At 34.3% G+C, this 10,097-nt stretch overlaps 2 long non-coding RNA genes across 3 annotated transcripts; both read left to right on the top strand.

The window, feature by feature from the left end:
• Positions 1-213: 213 nt before the first annotated feature.
• On the top strand, positions 214-2,700 carry LOC132603002 (uncharacterized). Of its 2 annotated transcripts, XR_009567937.1 has the most exons (4): positions 214-1,808; positions 1,894-2,021; positions 2,186-2,314; positions 2,409-2,700. It is a non-coding gene; the product is annotated as an uncharacterized LOC132603002 (long non-coding RNA). The 2 variants fall into 2 exon arrangements; XR_009567936.1 differs by having other exon boundaries at positions 231-2,021.
• A 526-nt stretch (positions 2,701-3,226) lies between these two features.
• LOC132603003 (uncharacterized) lies at positions 3,227-6,466 on the top strand. The gene is made up of 2 exons (XR_009567938.1): positions 3,227-3,405; positions 5,996-6,466. It is a non-coding gene; the product is annotated as an uncharacterized LOC132603003 (long non-coding RNA).
• Positions 6,467-10,097: the final 3,631 nt, after the last annotated feature.

A 10,097-nucleotide genomic window follows, 5' to 3' on the forward strand; every position in this document is an offset into this window, starting at 1 on the left:
GAAAAAGAACCTACAAACCAACCATCACCAACTGCACCAATGACCAACACTGCTGAAACAAGCTAGCGCAAGGCTATGGAGATTAACTTCGACCGAACGAATCAACAGAACCTGCCCAAAGACACACCTTCCAGCGCTAGACAAAAAACAGAAACCAAGACTCCTCTCAAAAGGGAGTGAAAGCTACTGGAAATGTAAGTCTTACAATTTCACACACAACTGAATCTTCTCCTTACTTATTACCATTATTAAAGTTACCATTATTTGGTTGTTTATTTTCTGCTATACTAATAGAAATTTGATAAAAAAAAGTTGGCAATGGCCAACAGAAATACATAACAGATGCTTTTCATTTGCTAAAAACAACACTCTAATTTTAAAGTTGCAATTTGATGTGTTGATGGATCTCTATGGTACATCTGGAACATATGTGCAAGATAGAAAACCTGTGGACAAGGAGCGATACTTTGTGTTGTTGTAGTTGGCATATGGTTTATCTGAGTAATTAGTGTTGGCTCAAAAGGTTTTAGTATAAGGGCAGTGTACCATACATTTGCCATTTTTGAATTCCATATATTTTTATGAAAAACACACTGATATAAGTTCTGAATAGACGTAAAGAGATGTTCTTACACTATTGTTAGATTAAGCTATTGGTCTATATGACAATTGTCATGCTATTTCTGGAAATTACTGCTGCTATAGTAACCACTTTTGTCTAATGCTGATCTATCAATTGTTCCTCTGCAACTAGCTTTTACAATTTCAACATCCTTTCTCTTAATATTTGCCAAAATTTCTTCCACTTCTCTTCATCTTCATTTTTTTTGTTCTTTCTAAATCTCTGTGTTAATTTGAGTTATGTTGTATCAGTTTGTTAACATCGGAAAGTTTGATGGGTATATATTTGTTTTCTTCTTCTTCTTCTAATTATTTTTTACTCAATTAAGGTTCAAACTACCATGTTTTGCATTCTGGTTCTCTTGATTGTTTTTTCTCCAAAGGTGCATGGACAAGATGGTCACTTTAAAGTTTAAGGGATGTTTATGGTATTACGAGTAAATGTGTCAGAAAGACAAGTTACAGATGTACTGATCTAGCTGTGAGGTATAGGAATAGTGAGCTTAGGTTCCTGAGTCATTTAGAAATTTTTTAAACACTCGCAAAAGCAGAGTGGAAGAGTCTTTTAGCCATGCGAATTTACATGCAAAATTGATCATAAAATACTGAAGAACTGGCAAGTTATTGAAGCTCAATAATGAATTCGTAGAAACTTGAATGGTTGCCTAATAAGAAGGCGGGTCTGGTGGGATACATTTTTCTGTTGGACTGGAATAAGCCACTAGGTCAGCAATGTTTTTTCTTTACCCTTTTCTATATTTGAAGGTGTAGCTGGCCTCTAAAATGTTGCATATTTGGAAACCAAGGGATTACTCTTTGCTGCTCTCTGTTTCAAGAATTGGCTGATTTAGATACGTACAATTTAGCCCATTAATGATACATTAATGTTCCTAGGAAGAGCTGTAGAGTAGATAGTAAGTTTTATGTTGTATGCTTGTGCAGTGCATATAGAAAACTAACTTCTTTCATTGCTTGAACAACTAGAGACATTAAAGACTTATAATTTAGATCCCAAAATGAGAGATTTGCTGAATATGCTTCCTTTATTAGTTTCAAGTTCTAATATTTGAATTCCCACATCGGTAAGGATATGGACATACCAAACAGAGATAGCCATGTAGTGAATCAAAACCTTGGTCAGAAGTCCCTTATGAATGTTGATTCTCGGATGGATCTTCCAGCTGTTGGTAAATCTGACTGCTTATTCGACAATCTTTAAGTTATATTGATATATACCAGTGCCTGATGATTTTGAGTTTGTTCAAATTTCAGTTTTGGGGGTTGAAATAGAACATAAGTTGGTCGTGCCTTGATGTGGGATGATATCAAATCATACAAACAAAAACCATGCACAAACTAAGTCCTGCACATTTAAGTAACAGGATTCTATTACTCAAGAGGTCACTTTAAAGTTCCATTTTTTTTTTTTAACTGTAATTGGTAGTTTTTTTGGGAGAAATGATGTTTCAGTTTTTGAAGTTTAAGGTTACTCTGGGTACATGGGTAATTTGTATACTTTCAACATCTACATTCCTAACCAAACCTAGCATCATTTTGTTATCAGGTTTTGCCAACAAGTTTTTGGAGCACATCTTTTTGCCAATGCACTGTCAAGCTACTATTTTTTTGCCGTAAGACTGCCTTTTTGAAAAGCTACATTACAACCATATGTGACACCTCCTGCTTTAAAAAGGTACATGACACAACTAGCTGAACTGCACTACAACTACACTCTCTACATCCATCACTTGAAAGCGTGCATTAATTTTAACAACAAATTTCTACAGGTATTTTGTCAACCATGGCGTTGCACAACTACAACATGCAGGATTACTACTAAGAAAATACCTTTTCTGTAAATGTGTAGTATAAATGATGTATATATGACAGTGCAATCATCAATGTAATAGACAAATGTATATATGCATAAACAGTGCAAACTTATTTTAGTTGTCTTATACTATCTTACCTCATTACTTACAATAATCTTCTTACTGTTGGATATTTTAAATCATCCCTAAATATTGTCAAAGTGAACGATTTTTACGTTGGTTTTGGGAAGAGCATAAATTGATCAAAGATTTGCTTGAACTTCTCATTTCTTTGAAAGATATCTTAAACCCGCTAAAAAAGTTTGTCTGAAGAACCTTGGTTGGTGAGTTTGACCTGTAATATTATGTTTATCTAACTATCATTTCTCATTAGATGCTTACCTTCATATTTATTCACTTTCATCTTTTAGGATATCGTGTATCGAATTATGCATCACTGATGCATTAGTAAACCATTAGATATTCTCTTTTTCAGGATTTATTGTTACTTATAATATCGCCCGTGCTGCGCACGGACGCAATATTTATAAATGTGATACTAATTAATGTAGCTACCCTTTACTTGCACAAGTTCATTCACCTAAGATGTGACTTAAATCCTAAATGACAATAATTACTTTAACATTAACCATAATAACACTACCCAATAATAACACTATTCAATACATAAATTTTTACAATTGTACACAATTACATATATATATATATATTATATAAATACATTATAATTCAAAGTGTTGGGCCCGTGTGCAGCAGCACGGGCTTACACCGTCTAGTTACTAAATATAAGGGATCATTTTTGTCATTTTGTCGTACAACTTTTGCAAATACTGAGTAAATATAAGGACACAAACGTAAAACGAGGACACTATAGGGTACTATAAATTAACCTAATTGTGCTGAAAAGAATTTCTCATGAACTCTGGACGGAAAGAACGAGGCAAAGAGAGAGGTATTTGGGGAGTCTTTAATGGTGGTTGCCCTCTCTCTTTTTGCCGATGATTTCCTTTTTCATAACAATAAACCACCATTTATCTTAAGGCTCTGTTTGCTTAAGCTGTTATTCTGAAACATATACACACATACATATCTATATATATATATATATATAAGCAAGCAGGTTGGAGGGTTTAGGGTTTTAATATCTAACCCTTTTACTCCTTTTTCTTCTACTTCTTTTTCCTCATCATCGTCATCTTCAACACAACAACATTATGGCTATTATTATTATTATTATTATTGTAAAGGATGAGAGGCTATGATGATTAAATAATTGTCTAGAGTTCATAATGGGGCAAGTGGAGCGGGGGCCCGTATCTTGGCGGGGCGACCCGGGTAAGGCCTACTTTGTTGTTGGTAGTGCAAACCCAGGGTCTGCAGCCATGGCGGGTACATTGTCTCTTTTGCCCCCTCCTTTTACACTTCTGAGCCTCAAAATACCCCAAAACAAAAAAGTATTATCGAAAACTTTTGATTTTTTTTAAGGGCTAAAACTTACTCTATTTATGATTGAGAAATTTCATATTTCCTTCAATGAAAGTCACATTTGCTTTTCTTATTGTTTTGCTGACTCTATACTGTTTAGAGATTTGTGTACATGTCTTTTTTGAAGTCATTATACTTATTAAATTTTATTGAAGGAACTTTTTCTTTTTAGTGATATTTAACGATATTTTGAGTTTATAAAAGGAAATTAGAAACGAGAAAAAGAATAGAGAGGCATGCTTTCGATGACTAACTGTTGTTGTTTAAAAGAAAATATGACATTCATGGGTGTATAATCTGTAAAATTGTTGTTCCCTCCGTCCCAAAAAGATTGACATACTTTCCTTATTAGTTTGTCCCGAAAAGATTGACACATTTCTATATTTAGAAATAATTTTAACTTTATTAGGAGATGTACAGTCATACAAATATTTAAGACTTGTTTTGGACCACACAATTCCGTACCGACTCAAACTAAGGCCCTGTTTGTCCATAGATACCAAAAAAAAATTCACTTTTTTTGGAATTTTGGAGTTGGAGTTGTGTTTGGCTATAGTTTTTGAAATTGTAGTTTTTGGTGAAATGTAGTTATAAAAAAGTGATTTTTTTTTGAAAAATAAGTTTTTTGAGTTTTTGGTATTCCGGAATACAACTTCAAGTTGTATTTGGAATTCTCATGGCCAAACGCTTATTCCGGAAAAAAGTGAAAAAAAATTCCGGAATAAAGTGAATAATTCTTATGGCCAAACGGGGGCTAAGACAATCTTTTTGGGATGGAGGAAGTAGTATGTATTAATTTGTAAAGTATGAATTTCATAGTTGCATAATCTATAATACTACTGATTAAGGAAGAAAAATTATGGTTCTAGTAGAATTTGTATAATCCTTCATATCCTTTTACCTTTGGTTTTAACATAAAATAAATTTATTTAGAAATTATTAATTTTAAATCCTTTCTGATTGCAAATGATTTTTATGTGACTATGTTATGGATATTCACTATGTGCTGTGTTTCTTGCACTTTTTCCTTACTGGTTTCTTAGTCATTATGTTTTTCCTTTCGCAAATCAGAATCATTGTGAGCATCATTACTGATGCTTATTTGTAGGCTGTGATGATATAAGCTTATTGAGTTAATCGGGTTTTGGTCAAGTGGAACCGTATCTTGGCAGGGCAAACCAAAATGTCTTGTAAGTGGAGTAACGAGTGTTGGAATGACATAGGTCCTAAACCCTATAGTGATTGATGTTGTTGTTGTTGTGATTGATGTTGTTGTTGTTGTTGTTGTATGCTATTCTGGTTTGCAGCCATGGCGGTGTCCCTTTCCTTTACCCGATTTTGTGATTGATCTGAGCCTACTTATGTACTCGACCAAGAATAGTCCGTCAGAGTGACAAAATAAGTAAAACACTTGAGAATGGTCTGCTGTGTTCTTGTATTTTCTGTCTCTGCTTTATTGGTCATAATGCCTTACAAAGATCACAATCGTAAGAGCAGTATTATTGATGCTTATGTATAGGATGTGATGATAAAGCTTCTCGGGTTTATTTGGTTTGGGTCAACAGGACCTGTGTCTTGGTAGGGTGTGCGGAACCACATACCAGGATGAATTATAACCATATTGATATTATTAATATCGATATTAATGATTTATACAGTTATGTTCCCAATTGGTTTGATATTGAGGTTTAGTAGTTGTTTTTATCATGGTTTAAGGTCATGGCGGCGCTCCTTCCTTACCCAATTTTGTGTCTGATATGAGCCTATATATGTGCTCACCTGTCACTTTATGGACACTTTATGAATATATAGTTGTGTTTGGGCTGTTATGATAAGTTTATTTTCCAATGGAAAGAAGAACCAAGTTGTATCTTGGCTTAGAAATGTAAATGGCTTTTGGGTAGATATAACCTTGAAGTTGTTCTCCGCTAGCTAAAGTTTACCGATTCAGGTGCTTTTCATCAGTACAAACTTCAGCTCAATTGGCTCTCTTTAATATGCTATCAAAGAGAAGTTCACAGTTCTTGACAATTGTAAATGGTTTGATGTTGTTGAAGGCAGCCAGTGGACTAAAATGGTGAAGCAATAGAACTCATTTTCACATTGAGATTTGAGTGTGTGATGGTTTGAAGGCAGTGACCAAGGTTTCCAATAAGGGTTATGTTTGTGGACATTCTTGATCAAAGCAAGTATATGCTGTCTGAAGAAAAGTGGCCAAGCTGAAAAAGGATTCTTACAATGTGAAGCACAATTTGCAAGGAATGTAAAAAACAACTGGAGTGATGAAAAGCTTTTTGGAATGGAATGTTGAATCAAGCACTTTGCTGCAGATTGTAGAAAGTATTGCTCTATGACTTATGTTTTCTAGTGATGTTCATGAGCAGAAAACCTTTTCCTTTTCTTGTTGTATTATGGCAAATAGCTAAGTTTTTATGCTAGTCAGCAGGGGAAATATTTGTTATTTGGAAGTCGGCATCCTTGATATGACTTTTTTTTTTTTAAAATAAATTTCTAGAAAAGTTGTTTTATTTCATATTGTCAATCTCAAGCTCGAACAAATGAAGGTATTAATTCAACTCATCTACTGTGAGCTCATAGTGTTAGTCACAGCTTGAACAAAAATGAAGGTTTTAATTCAACCCATCTATGTGAGCATTCTCAATGTGGCATGTTGTTTTAATCCAGAAACGAAGAAGCCTAATGACTAGGTTTTATAATCTTAATGTGATATCCATCCAAACTTCACGTTCATTTGCTAATTTTGAAAAACGGATGCAAGTCCCAGAAGACAAATTACCTAAAGCGGTGTACGAAGAAAATCGGTAAACTGCAACAAATCGATAAATCGAGAAAAAATCGGACTAGTGATTTTGTCACGCCTCGAACCATGGTCTAGGCGTAACACGGCACTCGGTGCCTAATTGCATGTGACCGAGCGAACCCATAGGCTGACTGTATTAACATGGGATATCAAAACATACAAGAATAAGGAAATAAGACTAACACATATTGATCTATTAAAAAGTCTTACTAAATTATGTTAAATGCGGAATTTACTGTTTAAGTCTGAAACGTCTGAATAAATAGCTAACAAGGCTAATACATCAAAGTCTGCTAATATCTGACTGACCGAACTATGTCTATGAAGCCTCTATGAATACTGAAAAGATAACTGTCTAAAACTGGAAAGACTGAAAGCAGTATAACGCTCCGGAGGAACTGGGGCTCACCAAACAGCTAATACAAGCAGTCCTAGCTAGCTGGATCATCAACCTGTAAGTCGTTACCTGCATTGCAAGATGTAGGCCCCCAAGCAATAAAAAGGGACATCAGTACATTTGAATTGTACTGGTATGTAAAGCAACTGAAAGAAGAAATATAAGTAATGAAACTGAAACTGAACTAAACAGGAAAGCAAGAGTCTGAAATACTCCTTGTTCTGAATGAAGAATCACCTGTAAAACTGTAAATATAAACAGTGGCCCAGGGCCCAAATAATGTGCACAAAAACTGTGACCTCAGGCCAAGCAATACGTATGCATAAACTGTGGCCTAGGGCCCAAAAATACAGATACAATGTTCAACATTAAACAATTTACAAAAACTGAGACTGACTATAACTGATAGCATGATAACTGTTTCTGATTATGGAACTTAAACAAATAACTGATTATATACTGACAGAGACTCATGTAATGTCAATACACAAGTCTATAATGGTCACCATGAATGAATTATGAAACCATAACCCTAAAAGATAGCAGTTCTACAACTATTCAAGAAACTAGGGCTAAACTGTATTCTGAGTCAAATTACTAATAAACATGTAGAATGAGACATAGGGAGAATCATAAACATTTCCTAACGTAGATAGTTAGCCTCACATACCTTAATTACTTCACAAACCACAATAAAAGTCCGAACTTTGAGAAGAATCCCAAAAGCTTATGTCTCAAAACTTGAATATGAATTTTCTTGAAAACCCTAGGTTAAGAACAATGATTTCTCATTTAATATTCATGAATATATGGTGGAATTCACTTGGAATGATTAGAATAGACTTACCTTGGTGTATTCTAATGGTAGGGAGAGAAGAACTTCGTACTAGGGCTTGAAGAATGTGAAAAACTAATTTTTTAGAAGCTAAGTATTGTATTTATACATGTCCTAGCTCGTCCCCCGGCCTTGCTTTGCGAGAATTTTAGACGCGCCAGGCCATCTGGGGGCGCCACAAACCAGTAAAGTGAGGCCAAAGGCGAGGATTTTGGTGAGCCTGACTTTCTCGCCTTGTCTGCCTTCCTCGCCCCACAAGGATTTTGGCGAGCCCGAACTGCTCTCAGTAAAACGTCAATAACTTTTTGTAGAGATATCCGGTTGACCTCCATAATATACCGTTGGAAAGGTATTTCAAAGGGTTACAACTTTCATCCGCTTTTTTAATGATCTTTTTTATGGTTATGTCGACGATGATAGGTGGATCTGGTAATTGGTCTGTTCCGATTCTGATAGGTGCCGTTCCCGGGCCTTGTACACACTGCCCGTCACACTATGGGAGCTGCCCATGCCCGAAGTCGTTACCTTAACCGCAAGGAGGGGGATGCCAAAGGCAGGGCTAGTGACTGGAGTGAAGTCGTAACAAGGTAGCCGTACTGGAAGGTGCGGCTGGATTTTTACGTTTTCTCAAATTCTTAACAGATTTTCACTAATCGGGCTGGAAAGAAGACCTACCGAAAACTTAGCCGATTCTATCAAATCTGAGCACCCCTCTATTATCCATTTTGAGACGATCATATCTCCTTGATCCGGACTCTGATTGGCCCAGTCCTTATATGCCTGGAAAGGTATTTCTATACATTAAAACTTTCATTAAGAAACCTTTTCCAAATTCTCAACGAATCAAGGTGTTATGGTTACCCGAAGTAGGCCCCTCAGCCACTTTCACAAAACGTTCAAACCTTCAAATTTCCTCTGAAACTCTAACGATACGAGTCTAACCTTTATTTTAATTTAAAGATACAGGGTGTTACAGGTTTGGTGTAGAAAAAAAAAACCCGACCATAATTGGTTTGGTTTTGTTTTAGCTAAAAAAAGTCAAGTCAAACCTAATCAAACCAACCCGACATTATATGTATTCAATTTTTGAAATATTTTATACATAAAAATATTTATTTGTAATGTAATTTATAAATATTTCTTACAAAAAAATTTCATTGTTTTTTGTCCTTTATCATATTATTTCAAGCTTGAACTTAGAATTTTGAATGCCGATAAGTTTTATATCCCATGGATGTTAGTAACTCAAATAAAGTCCAAACTAAAATCAACTCAACACTAATGCTAACAAAAGAAATTCAATTCTAACACTAGGAATGACAATAATGTTGGATATCTATTCTTTAGTTTTGCATAATTCGTTTAGAGAGTGAAAATATGACTTAATTTTTTTTCTTTGTCATGTAATTAATACTTATTAGTCATATTTATTTTAGCACGACTTATTATTTTTAGATTATGGTCATTTTATTTATGGCTTATTAATTAACAATATTTATTTTAACTGAATTTGTTATCTTTTTTGTTGAATAATTTAATACAATGTCATCACTCATCTCAATTTGTGTATTTCTTAAGAAATTAAACACTTTATTTATATAGTTGTAACTTACTAGGACTAAAGAAATATTTGAAGTAAAAGTAATATATTTTGTATGAAGACTTTTCCGGAAATAAAAAATCCGAAAAACCCGAGAAAATCGATTAACCCGAGAAAATTTGGGGTTAACCCGAATTTTATTAGTTTGGTTTATAAATTTAAAAACCCGACACAATTAGTTTAATTTGGTATTTGAAAAATTCGAACCAACCTATCCATGTACACTTCTATGCCTAACACAAAAGGTTGTAGAATCAAAAATATGAAAATGAAAAATAAAGGCCGAATACATCAATCACCCCTTATATTATCAAACACATGATAAGATATCTCTATTAGTTACTTTCACTTCAAATTTGAAAAAATCTTTGCCTGATTTGAAGTTCATTACTTGGTCATATAAAATATGTCACCTCTTTTAATTATACGCAAAATGTCAATTGGAACATGGCTGCTGCACTACGATTTTCGAGGTTAATATGTATAATTAAAGAATATGACATATT

The sequence above is a fragment of the Lycium barbarum genome, chromosome 7 (genome assembly GCF_019175385.1).
Source record: "Lycium barbarum isolate Lr01 chromosome 7, ASM1917538v2, whole genome shotgun sequence".
NCBI classification, from domain to species: domain Eukaryota; kingdom Viridiplantae; phylum Streptophyta; class Magnoliopsida; order Solanales; family Solanaceae; genus Lycium; species Lycium barbarum.